General features: G+C 41.3%; 1 protein-coding gene across 50 annotated transcripts in view; it reads right to left on the reverse strand.

Annotated features, from left to right (window-relative positions):
- The window catches only part of MBNL1 (muscleblind like splicing regulator 1), a 184,221-nt gene that overhangs the window by 88,191 nt on the left and 77,309 nt on the right, over positions 1-18,721 (reverse strand). For 3 of the 50 annotated variants that reach the window (XM_083613413.1, XM_083613410.1, XM_083613405.1), the window contains exon 1: positions 9,349-9,431. The exons of 45 other annotated variants lie outside the window; for them this stretch is intronic. The gene's annotated coding sequence lies outside the window, so the exon portion shown is untranslated. Of the gene's footprint in view, positions 1-9,348; positions 9,446-18,721 lie in introns of those variants that run through there. 2 more of the 50 variants (XM_083613395.1, XM_083613418.1) reach the window with 2 other exon arrangements.

The following is an 18,721-nucleotide window of genomic DNA, read 5'->3' on the forward strand; positions in this document are numbered from 1 at the left end:
CCTATCAAGCAGCCAAATCAAATCATAGCCACATAGGTATGGATTATGGCTGAATTCAAAAATGGTTGTCTCTAATATGAGATACTGCAATACCAACATTCACAAGCCCCAAAACAGAACATTCGCTGTCCTTTTAGGTATTACTTGCTAAAATGGAGCACTTTAAACTAAGGTCATTACAGTAGCAAAATGTGCTGCTCCTTGTAGCTTGGAATGAATTGATTAAATAATCAGTCCTGGAATATGTTAATGACAAAAAGGGCAAATAAATATATTGTAATAATTTAATACGCCAAATAGACATTTTAGCATAAACTGTCTTTTTTTTTTAACTATACAAAATTAATTTCCTTCTTTACAGTTTGCATCTTATTAACTATGTTGTTTCAACAGACGTCTGTGTTGTAACCAACCTCACAGCTGTGTTTGGCTATCTTTCTAGTAGGTCTGTGAAATGCTTTTTGTGTGTAAAAAAAGAGTGACTTGAAATCAGTTTTTTGGATAATACTCTGTAATCATCTGTAGTTTGTATCCCGAAGCTCCAAAAGAGCTGAACAAAAGACGATGTAAGCAGATCCTCATTTTTCAATTGTTCTTGCCATAACACATTTATGGGTCTGAAACTCTTTTAATGAAGCACAAAGGATGTTGCTAGTAGGGAAGGACTAGTAAAAGAAATGCATGTTCACAATAAGTGAATTAAATGTGCAAAGTGAATATCTGAACACGCCTACTCATCAACAACAAAAATTGGATATCTATATCTACATAGATAAATAAATCACTATATGTATGGGCAGTAAATTAAGAGCAATGATAAGCTGTTGTTGGCTGAAGACTCATATGTGTATGATCTACACATCGAAAGCACATAATTTCCAACTCAGGGTCTTTCTTTGTTGGGTTTGATTAACATGCAACACTGCAGTCTATGCATGTTCATTCTCTGTTAATGTTCAAAATCCCTGCTCCCAGATAAGGTGCTAATGCTTTTTTGGGCGTTCAGTTATGTTGCCTCTAGATAGCTTAGTAAGATGCGTGGTTATCCTTCTTTGTGAGAATGGCCAGATTCATTGGCCCACACAATGCCTTTCGACGCAGGGACCACAGAAAAATATTGATTGCGAAAGGGACTTCAAAATGCCAAGCCAGGGATCGCCTGGTAAGCAATGCAAAGTTCTCTTCTTATTGCTTTGCAGCTAGAGTTTGTAAAACTTGCTCAGCATTTGATAGCATCAATTCATTGTACTCAGCAGTGCAGTAACTCAGGTATATCATCAGATTATTCAAAAGTTCTCTCACACTAGGTTTTTTTTATTTTTATGGAACATTAAATACTGTCCTGGCACTTTATATGCTTGCCTTTATGTTACTCACGTAGTAAATTTTTAGCTGACATATGTCAATATGCTATATTCCAAAGCCGTCCAAAAGGGTTTGTTCTGGAACATGGTCCTAACCAAAGCTCCAACCCAATTAGGGGCTCTTTGTGAAGTTCATGGAGTTCCACATAGCCTAAGCTGTTATTCTAGCCTTTGTTTATTTTGGGGATCACCCATGAATGTGATGAACGCCTGTTCTACCACACTATACATACTAATAGCACATGCCCTACAGCAGGGGCAGTCAACATGGTGCCTTCCTTATGTTGATGGGCTGCAACTCCCATCATCCTTGACCACTAGGTTGCATTGGCTGGAGCTGAGAGTCCAACAATATCACTTTGCCTACCCCTTACCCTGGAGATCCTTGGTCCCTGAATGGGCTATACAGTGGTACCTCGGGTTAAGTACTTAATTCATTCCGGAGGTCCATTCTTAACCTGAAACTGTTCTTAACCTGAAGCACCACTTTAGCTAATGGGGCCTCCCACTGCCGCCACGCCACAGGAGCACAATTTCTGTTCTCATCCTGAAGCAAAGTTCTTAACCCAAGGTACTATTTCTGGGTTAGCGGAGTCTGTAACCTGAAGCGTATGTAACCCGAGGTACCACTGTATCACAATGGAAAGGATGTCATCAACCTAGTCTTTCCACTGAATGAACAAACCTATAGTTCTGAGCACCGTGCAAATTTTGTTAGGGTCCGGTTCAGCTTTGTGCTTTGGGAGAGGTCATGCACAGAAGATTATTATGATTTCTACGGTGCTATTAATATACATGGTGCTTTACAGAGAGCTGGTTTGACAGGTCCCTGCCCCAAGAGGCTTCCGATCTAAAAATATACACAGGGAAGAAACAGAGGAAGGGGAGAGCAACGGCAGAAGGGGTGACAAGACAGTTTTAACTTTTCACACAGACAAAAAAAAAATACAACAAACTGAATGTCCTAGAATTATTCGTAGTTATTTATTTATGCCTTTTAAAATATAACCGAGGACTAATGCACACAATGTTTTGCTATATATGAATCAGAAGACAGGTCATGATTTCTTGGGAGATTTTAGAACAATGGGTCTAGGAGAGACCTAGTGTGGGATCACTTTTAGTTTTGTTTACTGTATTTTAAACCTGTATGTTGTATTTGTACTATATTTTTGCTATAAGTTGTAATGAAACCATTCTCGGTAAAAGTAATGAATAAAGGAAGAATAACAATTATTACTACTTTTCGTGGTTCCGGAGAGGCCATGCACAAACCACACATTTTTATATATATATTTTTTTAAGGGAATTGATTGAACAAACTTAATTAAGCTCAAGAATATATTGCCAGGTTCAGATCCTAAAGCACGGGCCAAAGCGGTGTATGAATTTCTTGAACACTGTGCAGAAGAATACATTGCATTCTCTTTTACAATTCACGCACACACAAAAATCCTTCTCATCCGAACAGTTACGCCACAACACTGCTCAATGCAGATAGTAGTTCTCATCTAGAAGGATCAACTGTTCCCCTCTGTAAAGGCAGGGTCTTGTTGAGAGGTGAAAGTATACAATTTAACATGCATCAACAGGAGACGGCTAAAATAATCACTTTTATCAGCTACATAACTGCAGTGGCAGCCCTAGACTTACAGAGACTAATGCTAGGGCTTTGATCTGGTGTGGCTTCACACTATAGGGTGGTCTGAAATTGCTTCACCTATGTGCATTATTCTTGTTCTCATCTGCTCAAAGTACGATACTGTAAAGCCATGGCTCTCTGAACCTCCTCTCTTCTGCCCCTACTGCTGACTTTGGGACCTGCAACCATGTCAAACTTCCATCTTGCAGGAGAACAAAACCCTATTGTAAGTATTTTCAACGGAAAGGAGCTGAAAGGAGACAAAAATGTGAGGGACACAATCTATATTACCCTCTGAGAAAGAGAGAGAGAGAGTTGAGTGGGTAGCTAATCTACACTGAGGAATGGCCTTAACTCAACATGCTTTGAATACTCTCCAGGTCCAGAATTCAGTCCCTGACATCTTCAGCCAAAAGGATCTGTTTGAGGTGCAAGGTTCTCCTCTGCCCGAGACCTTACAGGACCATTACCAGCTAACACTGGACTCCAGATGAACTAATAGTTCTAACCTGGTATTTAATTCTATTTATTATAAATTTTATAGGCCACTTTTCTTCTCCAGCTTGACTTGATCCTAGTTCTTCATTGCCTCCATGCATCAGAGCTCCCACATGAAACAACACAGGAAGAGCAACTGGCTATACCAAGGAACATAGCACCATCACTGTCCAGACATCCATAGCATTGCTGCGGACGTACAGCTACAATGATAGACTTCCACACAACTTGTAATTCTGCCTGATTAGGGCTACAGGTCACACGGAAAATATCCATCCCTGTAGACAGTTCGGCTGTTTGTGCTGATGCTGGAAGTCCACTATGAGGTCCAACTATGCTTTCTGCTCAGGTGCTGTTCTGCATTGGAGTTTCAATGCCTGAAATGGGTTTCTGTCATTGCCATCATTGCAAGCGTATGTCAATTACTTGTCCCCACAGAACCCCACACTGACCACTTGCCCCCTGCCCAACCTGTTTCCTTTTCATAAAATAGTCTCTCCTACACACACTCTTCTTTTAGATGCACTTCTTCCTGTCAGGAAGATAACTAATGTACTGGGAATAGCTAACATCTGAGCCCATCACCACGATCCATGTAATAGACAACTCAGGTCATTTGCAAACTTTAATGTCTTGGGAGATTTAGATTCTGATGGCATTTTCAATTTTTACCTCCAACACCAAGGGCTATCAGACAATTAGCCTCATTCACATATATTTTGTCTCTGCGACAACAGTAAAAACCCCAAACCTAGCCTTGGAAGCAAAAAACATGCCTGGAAATTCATAGTGCCCCCTCTTAATAACAGCTGCGAGAATTATTCAAAAGAGCCCGCAGCAAAACTTAGAAAGAATGCATGTGCTATCGCTCCTATTACAGGTAATTCAAAAAGCTGTCATTCTTTCGATTTCCCAATAACCAAGGAACAATTGGCACTCCTTCAAGAAAGGAGATATTGGATACCTGAGTGAGCACTGGAACGAAAAAATGGGAAAATAATAGCATTTAGCATTTGCATAGTACACTTAAGTATTTGAAGTATGCCTTCACACGAATAATCATAATCTCAGCAATCTTTTATAAGGCAGTCTAGTATCCTTATCCTTGTAAAGCAAGGATAGGAAAACAAGAGGCCCTCCAATTGTGGCTGGACTCCAACTCCCATCAACCCCCCATCCCAGCCAGCCCAATCAATGGTCAAGGATGATGGGGGTTGTGGTCCACAAGCAATATCTGGGGGCCACAGGCTCCCCATTCCTGTCTTAAGGCAAATTCAAGGCTGAGAAAACAGCAGTTTCCTTGAGGCCACTGCATTGCTGAAGTAAATTTGAACTGGGCTCATCCCGCCTTTCAATCAGCACTACATCCTGGTAATTTCTGAACTTGCGGGAATGGTGCTAGTATTAAATATTTAATAATAATAATAATAATAATAATAATAATAATAATAATAATAATAAAAACCCTTCCTAAAGTCTTGGAAATTAAAGTGGTTTTTGAATGGGATTTTGACAAAAGGAAAGTTTTAACAATAAAAAACACACAATTCTGCATAACTTCACAATGTTGTAGGAGTCTACTGATTTATTTCTTTATTTAAGCCAGAATCCAGAGAATTGTACAACTAATTGTACACACCCAAGAAGGCTTTTGGCTCATGTTTCTCTACAAGCAGTTACCAATACTCCTTTCTGATCTCTTTTTGGAGGTCTGCAATTCAAAAATAAAAAACCCCACTGGACCCAGTGGATTTGCCAAAAGCAGCTCTTTAAAGAGACTATTTTTATTTAATGTATAATATGTTTTGGATGCCATGGGGGTAATGAGAACATTGTATACTTCAGCATCACCAGAATATAACCAACTGGCCCCAATCCAACACAGAGTTATAAGTGTGCTTGAAGCTTGCTTAACCCTTTGTTGGATTATGGTCCTGGTTTTTGTTTTGGGGTTTTTTTTTGGGGGGGGGGGTTATGACTGGGTTGTAAAACAAACTCCGACCAGATGTCTGGAAATGCACATCTGTTAGGAATTGTGCAATAAAGCCAACTTTCTGAACCGAAAACATATTGCTTCAATAACAACCAAAGGTTGCTACCTAACTATAAGTCACACACAGTATATTGCCAAAGTAAATTGAAAGCAGCAGCTATGTAGGAAACAGAACATCAGGGGACCAACAGGCGCTATCTCAGGCATGGTGTAGAAGAAAATCAGTGCTTCTGTGTCTGCAGGAAAAGCCAAGTAAATAACATTCATAGATGGAGAACCATGGAAATATATATTCTTACACTGAACATGCTATAAAGCATATTTGTGCTCTGTATTTTTCAGTAATACAACACCCCGCCCCTGCAAAAAAGCTAACTTTTATGGTAGCTTACTTAGTTCATTATAGCCATTTCCGTTCACCCAGTAAAAATGACACAAGATTTATAATTCACATTACACAGCCACATGTATAAGCCCTTAAGGTCCATGAAACATTTGGAGGAGCAAATTCACTGCTGGTATAAGTCAACAGTAGGCTACAAACCTCAACTCTTTTTTTTTAGCCCATTGCAATTTCTGGAAGAAATAATTTGTGCAAAATTGTTATTATGCACATTGTCTTGACTGTTCTGTCTCACGCGAAAAAGAACAATTTAAATGAGCATTTTGGATTCTACTTCCCCCCATGGAAACATAGGGGTGTTGGGCCCTTTTAAATTGCCAGTGATTTCAACAGGAGAGCAGAGCCTGTGTTTTCATATCCGCTGCTTAAATCAAAGAGACTTAAGAATTCATATTGGTTTGGCTGGATGGCACCTTGGAATTTTAACAGAAAATTTCAAAAACTGAAAATTTCAAAAGCTATTAAGGCTGCAATCCTACACCCACTTGCCTGGGACAAGCACCATTGAACACAATGGCATATGGGTAAATATGCCTAAGGATATTCTAAAATAACACAATTTCTATATATTTTAATGAGATTTTACCCCCAGGAACCTCGTGTCTAGAATTGGAGCCTGTTTCATTCATTTCAATAGGGCAGCTTTAGGCACAGACTAAAATCAACAGGATTTAATGGTACTGAAACTTTAACTAGATAGTGCCCCGAATAAGCAGCCATCCGAATGAAACTAAACTTTAAATGCTGCCCCCATGACCAATTATTTATGCTTTATCTGCATTTAGGTACAGAAAAGCTTTCAGTTGTGTACCCTTTTTCTTGCCCAGTGTAAGCATTTTTTCAAATTTTCAAACACACATGAAAAAATAAAATAAAATAAGAAGAAAACTTCAGACTTGGAGATCAAGATCGCTTCTATGTTATTCTGATTTATAACAATACAGTGGTACCTCTGGTTAAGAACTTAATTCGTTCTGGAGGTCCATTCTTAACCTAAAACTGTTCTTAACCTGAGGTACCACTTTAGCTTATGGGGTCTCCCGCTGCTGCCACACGATTTCTGTTCTCATCCTTAAGTTCTTAAGGTTCTTAACCTGAGGTACTATTTCTGGGTTAACGGAGTCTGTAAGCTGAAGCGTCTGTAACCTGAGGTACCACTGTAGTTAAGTTTTCCTGAAGTACCCCAACTGAGAAACGCTAGAGAAATTAAATTTTTCCAGGCTGCAAATTATCTGCCTATTTTAATATTCTTTTTACAAAAGCCTTAATTCTAATTTTATTTCATAACAGAAATGGCAATGCCAATAGGATAGCTGACAAAGCACTGACTTTAGAGAAAATCCGCAGCAGCCCCATCCATGGCCATCTTTGCTTTAAATTTCAGGTTTTAAATTTATTTTATTTATTTAATGTTTATTTTACCTACTTGATTGTAAAACAAACAAACCCTCAAAGCAGCTTTCAAAAATATAAAACAAGAAAATAAAGAAAAAATGACAACCACACTTTAAAACATACAAAAGTAAAAACACTAAAAGAAACAAGCTCTTGGCTGATTCCATGTCGGAACACAGTCATACCTCGGGTTGCAATCGCTGCAGGTTGCGAGTTTTCGGGTTACGGATGCGCCGAACCCTGAAGTACCGAAACAGGTTACTTCCAGTTTTCAGCACTCGCACATGCACAGAAGCGCACCACCCGCGTGTGCTCCGGGTTGCAAACGCTGCGGGTTGCGAACGTGCCTCCCGCACGGATCACGTTTGCAACCCGAGGTTCCACTGTACAAAGGTTGTTGGTTGTTTTTGCTGTTTTCTTTCAATTCAGCAGTAGATCTCTCCCAATTTTTACCCCCTTTCCCCTTTCCAAGAAAGTTGAGGAAAGCTAGCTCAAAACATGCAGCTACTGCGTTTTTACATGTGGACCCTGAGACATCATCAGGGAAGGAAGAATTTCTTAGCAGAAAACTGCAATCATATTACCACATTATTTGTGTACAAATAATGTTACTTAAGCCTGGAATCCTAAAAACAAAGCTAGAGAGTAAATGTCATTGGATACAGTGGGACTTACTTCCAAGCTAAGAAACATATCGTTGCATTGCATGCCTGCAAAGTATTACAGAAGGCTTCTCTAACCAGGCGCTCTCCCATTGTTCTAGACTACATCTCCCATCAGCCCCGGCCAAGGAGTTGTAGTCCAAAATCTGGAAAGCACCAAGATGCTTTACACCCTTCCCTGGAAGGAATCCCCAATGAACACAGAGACCTATGCCCAAAATTACACTACAGAATACCATTCACCAGCCACCAAGCATTATGGTGTAAATCTGCGCTCTGATGGCAATCTACCATTGGAAACCTGTGGGATATGCATATTAAGCATATGGAAAAGTAGGAGGGGAAGAGGTCACGGAAATTAAATGAATGCATCCTAGCAGCTGGGTTTGAGAAGTCATGCTTCGAGTGCAGCGATGTCAACAGAAGTCTGAAGCACGACTCAATGTAGCTCTTCCTGATTTTAATGAAAGGAGGATGGAGAAAGGCAAAACTATGAGGTGGCCTTCATTCCCTTTGGTGGGTGCACACTCATCCTATGGTGTTGTGCTTCAGAAACCTGCAGCCGTTCCAACTTAAGACTTTGTGGCTGAAGGATACTAGCCTTTCTTTACCAGATGCTGTACACGGAATCCTGTAAAAAATGGGTTTGTACCAATACAGGACGGTATCATGGTCCTTTTCACTAGATATGATACTAGCTTTGGTGCCTTCCTTCATTGAGGAAAAGATGATTTGACCAGATATGAGAATCTGTCAATGCATCAGATTGTGCCAAAGACCCTCACCTTGAATCTTACAGTAAATTGAGCTGAAATACCATTATTTGAGAAGGTAATGGTGAAATGCTGTAGTCACTGAGAGTTGGCCCTGTGTCACCAAAACCCACTAAGGTTTAGTTATTCTTAAATTCCAGTATTTCTAATTATTGTAAATTGCTCTTGGAAGTGGCAGGGGCAACCCAATCTAACAGCATTCTCATGGTGTAGGAACAGTTGCAATCTACCTCTTGCCTTTGAAAGAGTTAGATCATTGTTATTTTATTTTACTATTATATATAGAATAAAGGCAAGGTTATAAATCAACCATTTTCACTTGGTTGTATGTACGCGGAAACTTTGCGCAGAAAAACAACAACCCAACGCAGCTTTATGAAGTCGGAACGACTAATTTTAAACCAAACACTCATTAGAAAACAAACAACAAGCATTCAATGTCAAATAAATGCATTAAATAAAAAGATATTGCAGATGTGGTGGTGCCGTGACTTCAATTTGTCTGCTGATGACTATGTAGAAGTTGTTGAAATAAATCAGCACTTAATATTCTTTTAACCCAAGGCTTATTTAAGTTCTTCCAACCAGTTTTTCCAACCAGCCAGCTTCATCCCTTACCTTTGACAGGGAGGACAAGGCTCCTTGCTCTGGTAAAAATCCAGAAGACAGCCGTAACTCATGTCTTGACTCTCTTCAGTACAGCCAGCTGCAAAGGATGCCCAGGTCAGCAGCTTTTCCTTGGTCAGCCAGAGGATAAGCAGCAACAGCAGCAGCAAACTCAATAGAGGGGGCTCCTTGCACGCAGAAGGCTTGCCAAAGCATTCTTGGTTACTATGCACACTGATAAAAGCTATTTGTATGTTTACAGACAAATTGCAACCACCGTTGCTTCTTGTACACTTCTGCCTAAGCTCTTCACTGTCCCGAAGGGTTGATGGCAGAAGCCTGCAAACCCACATTTCTTCTACACTGGCTGAACTCCCTTGAAGAAGAGCAAATTGCGTTTAAATGAACAGCAAAGGCAATGCGCCGTATGCATGTAGCATTAGCACATCGGTCATGTATCAAGGGCACACATGGTACATGCTTTTAAACGTAAGCAGAACAGATGCCTTGTTTACACGGGCAAATGCACCTTCCCCGGCCCATATTATGAATAAATTGGACCTAACATATATTGTTTCCCAAGAGTCGCTTAAGGCAGTCTTCGGTTAGATTTGCAAAAAGTCAAAGGGTGGTGAACACTATCTTGTAATACATACACACTACTCCGCAGAGTGTGCTATAAAACTCAAGTTATTTTTAAGTCTTGGGAATGACTGCTTAGGTCATAAGCATCAAAGCAGACCTGTGAGTCACTTCTGCATGGTCACCCTTAGCATGCAAAAATAACTTGTTTACGCTGATGTTATATTATCCCCCTGACATTACTGCTCAGCTAGGTGGTTAGCAAGGGCCTCTCCGAAAATAAATATAAATTATGAAGAAATGGGTCACTTTTTTATCCCCTTGGTCAACACGCGGAGAAGAAATATAGGTCACTAAGATCCAAGTATAGGTATCAAATCAATCTCTGTGCTTTTTCACACGCCTCACTTCCACTAAAACGCAAACAACAACAAAAACCCTGATACTGTAGATGGCAGGCTAGAAGCAGCAGACAAACTGTGCTCATTACCATGCTATTTGTGTCATTTTGTGCAAAGACAGCATGGCCGTTCTTAAGGGCGTTTTTGGAAAATATTAGCTGAGGTAGGTATAATTCCAAGCCATAGTTTAGTCGTGGGTGGGGCCTTCCAGTTGTTGTTGTTGTTGGGCTCCAACTCCCATCAACTCCCAGCCAGCATAGTCAAGGGTCAAGGATGATGGGAGTTGCAGTTCAACACTATCTGGAAGGCCACAGGCGCCCCACTTCCTGGTTTAGGCGGAGGGAATGTGAATTAACACTGGTAATATTAGGGTCTGGTTCGCCAGAAGCAGCTTTGTCATGCTGGCCACATGACCCGGAAGCTGTACACCGGCTCCCTCGGCCAATAAAGCGAGATGAGAGCCGCAACCCCAGAGTCGGTCACGACTGGACCTAATGGTCAGGGTTCCCTTTACCTTAATATTAGGGAAAGGAAGTCACTGGCGGAGGAAGGGGGCATGGGGGGTGCAGTCCACCCTCGTGGGATGCTCACCATGCCACCGCCGTGAGCGGCACGCCCTGCCCCGAGGTGCACCACATGTGAGTTGCTCTGTGTGCCGGAGCAGCTAGCTCTGCCTCTGAAGGAAGTGTGTTCATTTCTTATTTTAAAAGCATGTTATAAGTGCCATGGGTAGTTTCTACCAACTATAAACCCTGCTATCCCATACATCCATGTAGCATTTGCCCTATTTTGTGTTTGGAGCAGGGCTTTTTTTTTTTTCAGCCGTAACTCAGGTCCATCACCTCTCAGGTGAGTGCCATTGCCATTCTAGGAGAACGAAGGAGGTGTTCATGGTGACTTCCTACACCTCTTTTTCTGGAAAAAAATTGGCACTGGTTTGGAACATATGTGCTTGTCCTTGATAAGCGCGAAAGAATGGGGGATACTTTTCAAGCAGTTCTGAGTCTATGCTCCATTGTCCCACCGGAGCCATTTTTACATGATACACAAACAGAAAGAGTATATAAAACTGTGAAAATGATATATATGAGGTATTAACTTCCAAAGTTTAATAATCTCTTCAGGGGACTGGGCGTTTGATATTTTTTCCCTCAGTGCCCTCCCCTTCTGCAGACTGAATTTATATAGAAAAATGGTTTCAGCTGAAGACGTAGAGAAATCACTTCAGCTAAATCACACATGGGTGGACGCAAAGTCTGCTACCAATAAAAATTAACTGATGGAAGAGGCTTGCAGAAATACAAAGGAGAAATAGCAGGGAAACTCTGAAGAAATCTGCTGGCAAACAAATCTGACTCAACATGAAAAGAATATTGGGGGAAAATCTGACGGAGTGGAATAACAGGAAGCTTAGTCAGTTCTGGAAGAAACAAAAAATAAAGAGTGTGTTCTTTTGTGAGACAGAAGTAGGAAGGGAGACTACTGTACTTTAAACAAATCGGAGGGATTGGCAGCCACAGTGCTTAAAAAAAGAGATTATGAACTCAATGGGATGGTGACCATATTAAAGTAAAATGGATATCTGGCTGGAATATGATATGAAGCCACAGAGCCCAAAGAGTACAGCTGGTATAAACAAGAAAACAAAACTTGAGGAAGTGTGTCCATAAGAAAATAATAAACTAGATGGACTGATCTCAACAGAAAAAAATTCCCCAAACCACTCTAAAAATCCACAATTAATCATTCGTTCCAATTTTTTCTTCTCCCTAATTCATTTAATTTTCTAAAAGGACACAAGGAAGCGTTTGACGAAATTAAAATGATGTTTTGAAGCAGATCAAAATGCTAAGTGAAATAAATAAATGAATAAATACTTAACCTTTGATTAGCCTGCAATTGAGTGGGGAATGGGCTTATTTCTGTGACAGTTACAAATGCCACCCTCACACATGTTAATAGGCATGGAAATAGAGAATCCCTTTCCAAAGATTAATCAGATATCAGTGAGATCTTAATTAATATCTCAATTCCTTCGGCATACAAGCTTCTATATATAGAAAGAGGTTAGTCTTCCAACAAAATGTGCTTCTAAATTATCTCATCCTTCTCAAATGGATCCATTGTGCCAGTTATGGGGGAGCTGTAGTCCTTCTGGTGTTCCTGGACTCCAACTCCCATCAGCCTCAGGATGCATAAGCAATGGTCAGGGATGATGACCACTGCCTATGCATGCTCTCTACATGGGTTCTATGCTATGGAATTCCTTTCCAAGGGAAATTCATCCCATATCCTCCCTGCTGATTTTCTCCAAACTGGTAAGAATGCCCTATTTAATTATGAAAAACTCCTTCCAGTAGCACTTTAGAGACCAACTAAGTTAGTTATGGCGATTCCGTGCCCTGCTCTGGTTCGCCAGAAGCGGCTTAGTCATGCTGGCCACATGACACGGAAGCTGTACGCTGGCTCCCTCGGCCAGTAAAGCGAGATGAGCGCTGCAACCCCAGAGTCAGCCACGACTGGTCAGGGGTCCCTTTACCTTTACCTAAGTCAGTTATTGGTATGAGCTTTCGTGTGCACGCACACTTCTTCAGATACAGGCATGCACACGAAAGCTCATACCAATAACTAATTTAGTTGGTCTCTAAGGTGCTACTGGAAGGAATTTCTTAATTTTGTTTCGACTACGGCAGACCAACACGGCTACCTACCCGTAACTATTTAATTACGGTTTAACACCTGAAAGCTGAAGCTGACCACTGTATCCCACTTTGGGGGGCTGTTTGCTGTGATCTTGCTTTAACAATGTGTTTAAATTTGTAAACCACTGGAAACTATTTCATGATATGTGTGCGTGTGTGTGTGTATAGCACGTAAGCTTCTCATACTGATTCAAATACATAACTGGATTTTTTTTAAGTATTTTGTTTGTGAGGGCCAGCACATGTACCAATGCAAACTGTGAATTCGCTGGGGTTGACACAGGAGGAAAATATTAAAAGGGTATATCCTCCTGTATTTTCTACAAAAATGGGAAGAAAGTAATATAGTGGTTGAGATTCAGAGTACCCTGAGGACAAGTGGAAAGCACCTCCATTCAAAGAAGGAATAATTGCAGATTTCTTGCTCCAACGACATCCCTCTGTGCCTACTCTGGCTTTCTGGTTTTGAGGAACAGCTTTTTAGGGGAATGCAAAGTTCCAGAGGATGGATGGATGGGAAGGGAATAGCTCTGCAGCACTTGAGGAACTCCGTGTGTGGAACTTTGGATCTAGACCAATGGCAACACTGGTGGCAGGGCAAACAGCAAACAGCATTTCAGCATCAGTCATTAAAGGTGCAAAGATCAGTGCTCGTTAGGGCATAAAATACACAGAAACAGTTTATAGGAAATGGCAAGGGGCGGGGGGAGACTCGGAGATGAGCTAATACATTAAAAATTTGACCCTCTTCGGTAAACAGGAGTTGGGAACATTTCAACAACCCAGAGTTAAGGGCAGAATGAAGTATAAAGATTAAAAACAAAACAAAACATTGGAAAACAATGAAAGAAAGATGTAAACTGTATAATTAATGGGGTTTTGTTCCTTTATGGCTGCTGAGAAAATAACAGTAGGGCTTTAATGAGGGGAGGGGAGTTGATGGTCTTATCTAGGCTTGTGAGTGAATTATATTTATTAGTTGCTGTACATTGCCCATCAGAGGCACTGAGGGTCCTAAGGAATGGACCCAGGTTATGGTCTAAAAGTACACTGGGCCACCACCTTGCTGAAACTAAGCAGGTCTGGGTCTGGTTGACTGACTTCTTGGGAACCACGTTCAGGATGCCTTGGGTTCCATGACAGAAAAAAACCGACAAGGTATAAATACTGGGCTCTATTGAATCGCACCCTGAAGATTTCTCAGACTGTTTGTGGAAATCGTCTATCTGAGAGAATGGAGAGCAATGTGGTCAATGCCTTTAACAGGGGCAGAGGCAACACAGCCTATCATTCCGCCATCCGGTTCTCATTCAAAGTAGAATCTAGAGATATTGCCAGGCTTGATCTCTGCATAATTCCCAGTACTCCACATAACTCAACAGGTTTCAGGTGCTGGAGCATCAGAGGCCTAAATGATGCTTGAGATTAGCAACCTCAGTTTCATGCATCTCTGCCACATGTGATGGTAGGGATGAAAGAGGAGAACAGGGTAATTTCTCACACAAAAATGAGATTAGTAGTACCTGAACATTTCGGCTCTTATCTCAAACTTCTTATTATTGTAATAGAAGCTGGGGGTCATGGTTCATATACAGGGGAGGACAACTCATCTCTCCTCCATGGATGTGCATGCTGCTGCCACATCTATCTTGAATAAAAGTGTTTAAAGAGCTTTAAAGTGTGGGCCTGTGCCTTGAAACACTGCACAGAAGGAATTCTGGATGACCCCTTATCCACAGTGACATTTTTATTACAGAAAAACACATTGTGGGGATGGGGAACCTGTGACCCTCCAGATGGACTACCGCCATCCATCCAGGAGCTGCTATCCAGTGATGACAAGTAGAGAGCCACAGATTGCCCACCCCCAATGTACTGAATCTCGGTCGCTCCCTATGAGCAGAAAGAGTCCTTCCATACATCATGTATACTAGGTGGAGGAGAGAGAGAGGTTCCAATCTAAACCAAAGGCGGTTTATTCATAACTAGGCACTCCAGGCATACAGATAACTTGCAGGAACCTTGTGACTGACTAGTCAAGTTTCAAGCACTGCAAGTGAGAGCCAGAGGGATGGAGAGACAGACAGACAGACACAGAGAGAGGGGAGGGGACTTCGCTATGTGTGAAACTATTGATAAGGGTGTGAGAGAGACGTTCATAGATTTGCTGCTCTTGTTCAGCTGTTAGAACGGAACCAATCCTTTAGTTTTGCTGGAAGTGTGGGATATGCTGAGAAGTTGTCATTCACGTGTAAACATGTAATACTCAGATTCTGTGAAGATTTATTATGAAATGCATAATGCTTGCTTTTCCTGGATTTTATTCTGAACACAGTATGTTTATACCGTAGGAGACACTGTCCAGACATTACACTCTTTTTATAAGGTGCTGGGAATCTTTTCTATACAGCAAAGGTGTCGGTGGCCTTGTGCACATGCGTTGTTTTATGGAACATTTGCATTTTATAAACTAACTGGTTACAAGTCTGAAGGGCTTTTTAAATTTGTTTATTACATTGTTACATTCTGTTAATTTTTGTTAGCCATCTTGATTTTCTAAGAGAAAAGCAGGAGAGATTAGTTTTTTAAAAACAGACGAAGTGTATGCAATTTTTACTGTACCGTTAGCTGCCTTGAGTATAATATGGAGAATGACAGACTATAAAATGAAATAATGGCAACATAGCCAGTGCCCTAAGCATCCGACCTTCCAGGCAGTTATCTCAAAAGATATCCGTTTAGCTTCAACGACACAGTTCTGAAGTAACTTTTTTTAAAAAAAAAACTGGGCTAAAAAACTCGGAACTGGATTTGCCATTGCATTCTGATGTCAGGATTTCCAAATCCTTTACACCATAGTTTGTAGGATCAGAATTATGCCAACATGCATAGGATTCAAACAAATAAGATCCAGGCATGGGCAGGATCAGAATCTCACGTTCTCAGATCAACTTATTTATTTGATTTTAATGTAATAGGGCTAATCCTGTTTTTGTTGCTGATTTGTAATACTGAGTGGGTTTCATTCAGCTAATTACCCTGGCTCTCTGCCTAACATATGGTGCAAAATATCACTCAAATAACTTTTTCAAAGAAGTTTTTTTTTTTTACTTTATAGGCTAACAAACTGTACAAATAATTAAGTTTTATACACAGTCCCACTGGTGACCCCCATATATTCAGCGGAGGCTCCAGGCAACTAAGACTTCTTAGTGACTTAATACAGGACTATCTTCATAGTGTATGTGTTAATAACCACGCTGCAAACATATCAAAATTACTTTTGACATGTGTGATCAAATCCATCAAAATTAAAAAAACGAAATAAAGGCTCGTTGCATCTATTAGTCTAAGCCTTCTAGCTGCACAGGCAATTTTCACCAAGAATGCAACTGGCAGGGATGGATACAACTGCAGGCCAGATAACAATTTCTCTGACTGCCATCTCTGGTTGTAAATAATTAAAGAAAATCTGGATATGTCAGTACCTACTACACATTACTCATAGCATGTAGTCTGGGCTGCAATAACAGCTGCTGAGGGGCAAGGAAAGGCGAGCCCTCAAACATTCAAGCCCAGCTTGTGGGATTCCCAGAGGCATCTAGAGGGCTGCAGTGGAAAGCAAAACATTGGACTCCATGAGCCTCTGGTCTGATCCAGCCAGGCTCTTCTTATGTTCACATGAGATCATTAGCCAGCAGCACAATGTTTGCTTTGGACGGAAAACTAATATCCTATTATCATTCGAAAATTCTACACATATTGGAATAAAAGCAACGGCATGGTAAGTATATAGCCCTGCTTGGTTTAAAACATAAATTAGCTTTTCATTATCAACTTGTAACTCACAAGCCATGGCTATACCCTGGATAAGCTCCTGTGCAATTACAATTATTGGTATAAATTCAATAGCAACGGCCAAGTCATTCACATCTGAAAATTGGCTACAGAGCTCTGCACTCGATTGCAGCCACCGCTCCCATTATTGGCAGTGCCTATCGGCGTTTTCATTACAATGACTTCACACAAGAGAGTGACAGGATATCTGGTAAAGAGGATTAATAAATCATGTCAGAGGTGCATGAAACGGCAAGTTTGCCAAAGCTTCCCACTCCTCCACTTGGTGCAAGGGCCACAAAGCGAAACTAGGAAATGCAGTATAGAGACACTCTTAGAAATGTTCAGAAAACCAAGGCAGAAAAAAGAAAGGAAAATGAGCTTGCATCTGTAAACCCAAGGCAGTTCTGCTGCATGCTTTAACCCAGTTATACATTTTCCCTACTCTTCATGGACAATGCCCCATGTTTCAGACACGTGTTAATTGTTTGATGCTTGCAACAAAAGAATTTCCACGTCTTATCTTATCCTCTCAATTACAACACTTTCCAACGGAGCCAGCTGCAAGTATGTATAATAATCAAATGCAAAACTATCAAGTGATGTACACGGCGTGCAAGAGCTGCAGCTAACAGCAGTGTCATACAACCAATAGCAGAACGAACCCCAGCACTAGGCTAGTCAGCCACGGGATTCATTTTAAGAGTCCTGTATGTTCCTTAAAAATCAGGTGTGAGGAAACTTTGGCCCTCCAGATGTTGCTGAACTACAGCTCCCATCAGCCCCTGCAAGCATAACCAACGGCCAGGGATGATGGGAGTTGTAGCCAATTGTCAGTTTGCTATCTTCTCCCCACATGAATGACTCTTACTGTGAGGTGTGAACCATCATAGAATCACAGAAACCTAGAATTATGGACCAAAAGCGTCATCTAGTCCAACCCTCTGCAATGAAGGGATCTTTTGTCTAATATGGTGCTCAAACCCAAAACCCACAATCAAGAATCTCATGCATTACGGACTGAGCCATCCCTCTCTTGCCACTGGCATGTCCTCTCTCACCCTCTCTGATGTATAAGCAACATTTCAGCTGCACAAGCAGGGGTCCCATACTTTCACTCATCAAGATGTTCTGGATCAATTAAGGGTGCTTTTCTCTTCAATGCAGGAAAGGGCAAGAGTCTCGCCAGACACAGTCTCACTGCACTTTGAAGATGCTCAGATCTCCTATAAGTCTATGCACAACAAGGACAAGACTCTGAATTGAAGAGGGGGACCTGAAAGATTTCCTGCAGATGTACTGTAGACTTTTGATAGCCTCTCAAGTTCAGTGTGATGACAGAGACAAGACCTTTCTCCTTTCCCCTCAGGGAAGGGTCACTGCCACATCCAAATTAGGTCCCGCTAGCAAGGCCTGGGCATAAGGCCGTAACATGTAGCTGCTTTACTGTGTCCGACTGCAGGGGCTGTGGTCAAAACTACAACACCAACATATATTTCTCTGTAGTATTCAGGGCTTGCAGCTAATCACAGTACCAGATTATATACAACTATTTGCTGGTGCGGTGCCTGAAAAGAACTAAACTACTCAAAATACAGGGTGAATGAATGTAAACCTCAGAACAGGTTACCAGTGGCGTAGCGTGGGGGGTGCAGGGGGGGCCGGCCGCACCAGGCGCAACATCTGGGGTTAGGGCAAATCCACGGGTTAGGGGGCGCAAATTACTTGCCTTGCCCCGGGTGCTGACAACCCACGCTACGCCACTGCAGGTTACCACAGTGTAATGGTATTTGTCCCAGCAAGGCCTAAAGCAATGATTAACATATTGAAGGGTGCCCTCCTTCAGGAGACAGAAGTTCCTGA

The sequence above is a fragment of the Podarcis filfolensis genome (assembly GCF_964270895.1).
Source record: "Podarcis filfolensis genome assembly, chromosome: 5".
In the NCBI taxonomy this organism is placed as follows: Eukaryota; Metazoa; Chordata; class Lepidosauria; order Squamata; family Lacertidae; genus Podarcis; species Podarcis filfolensis.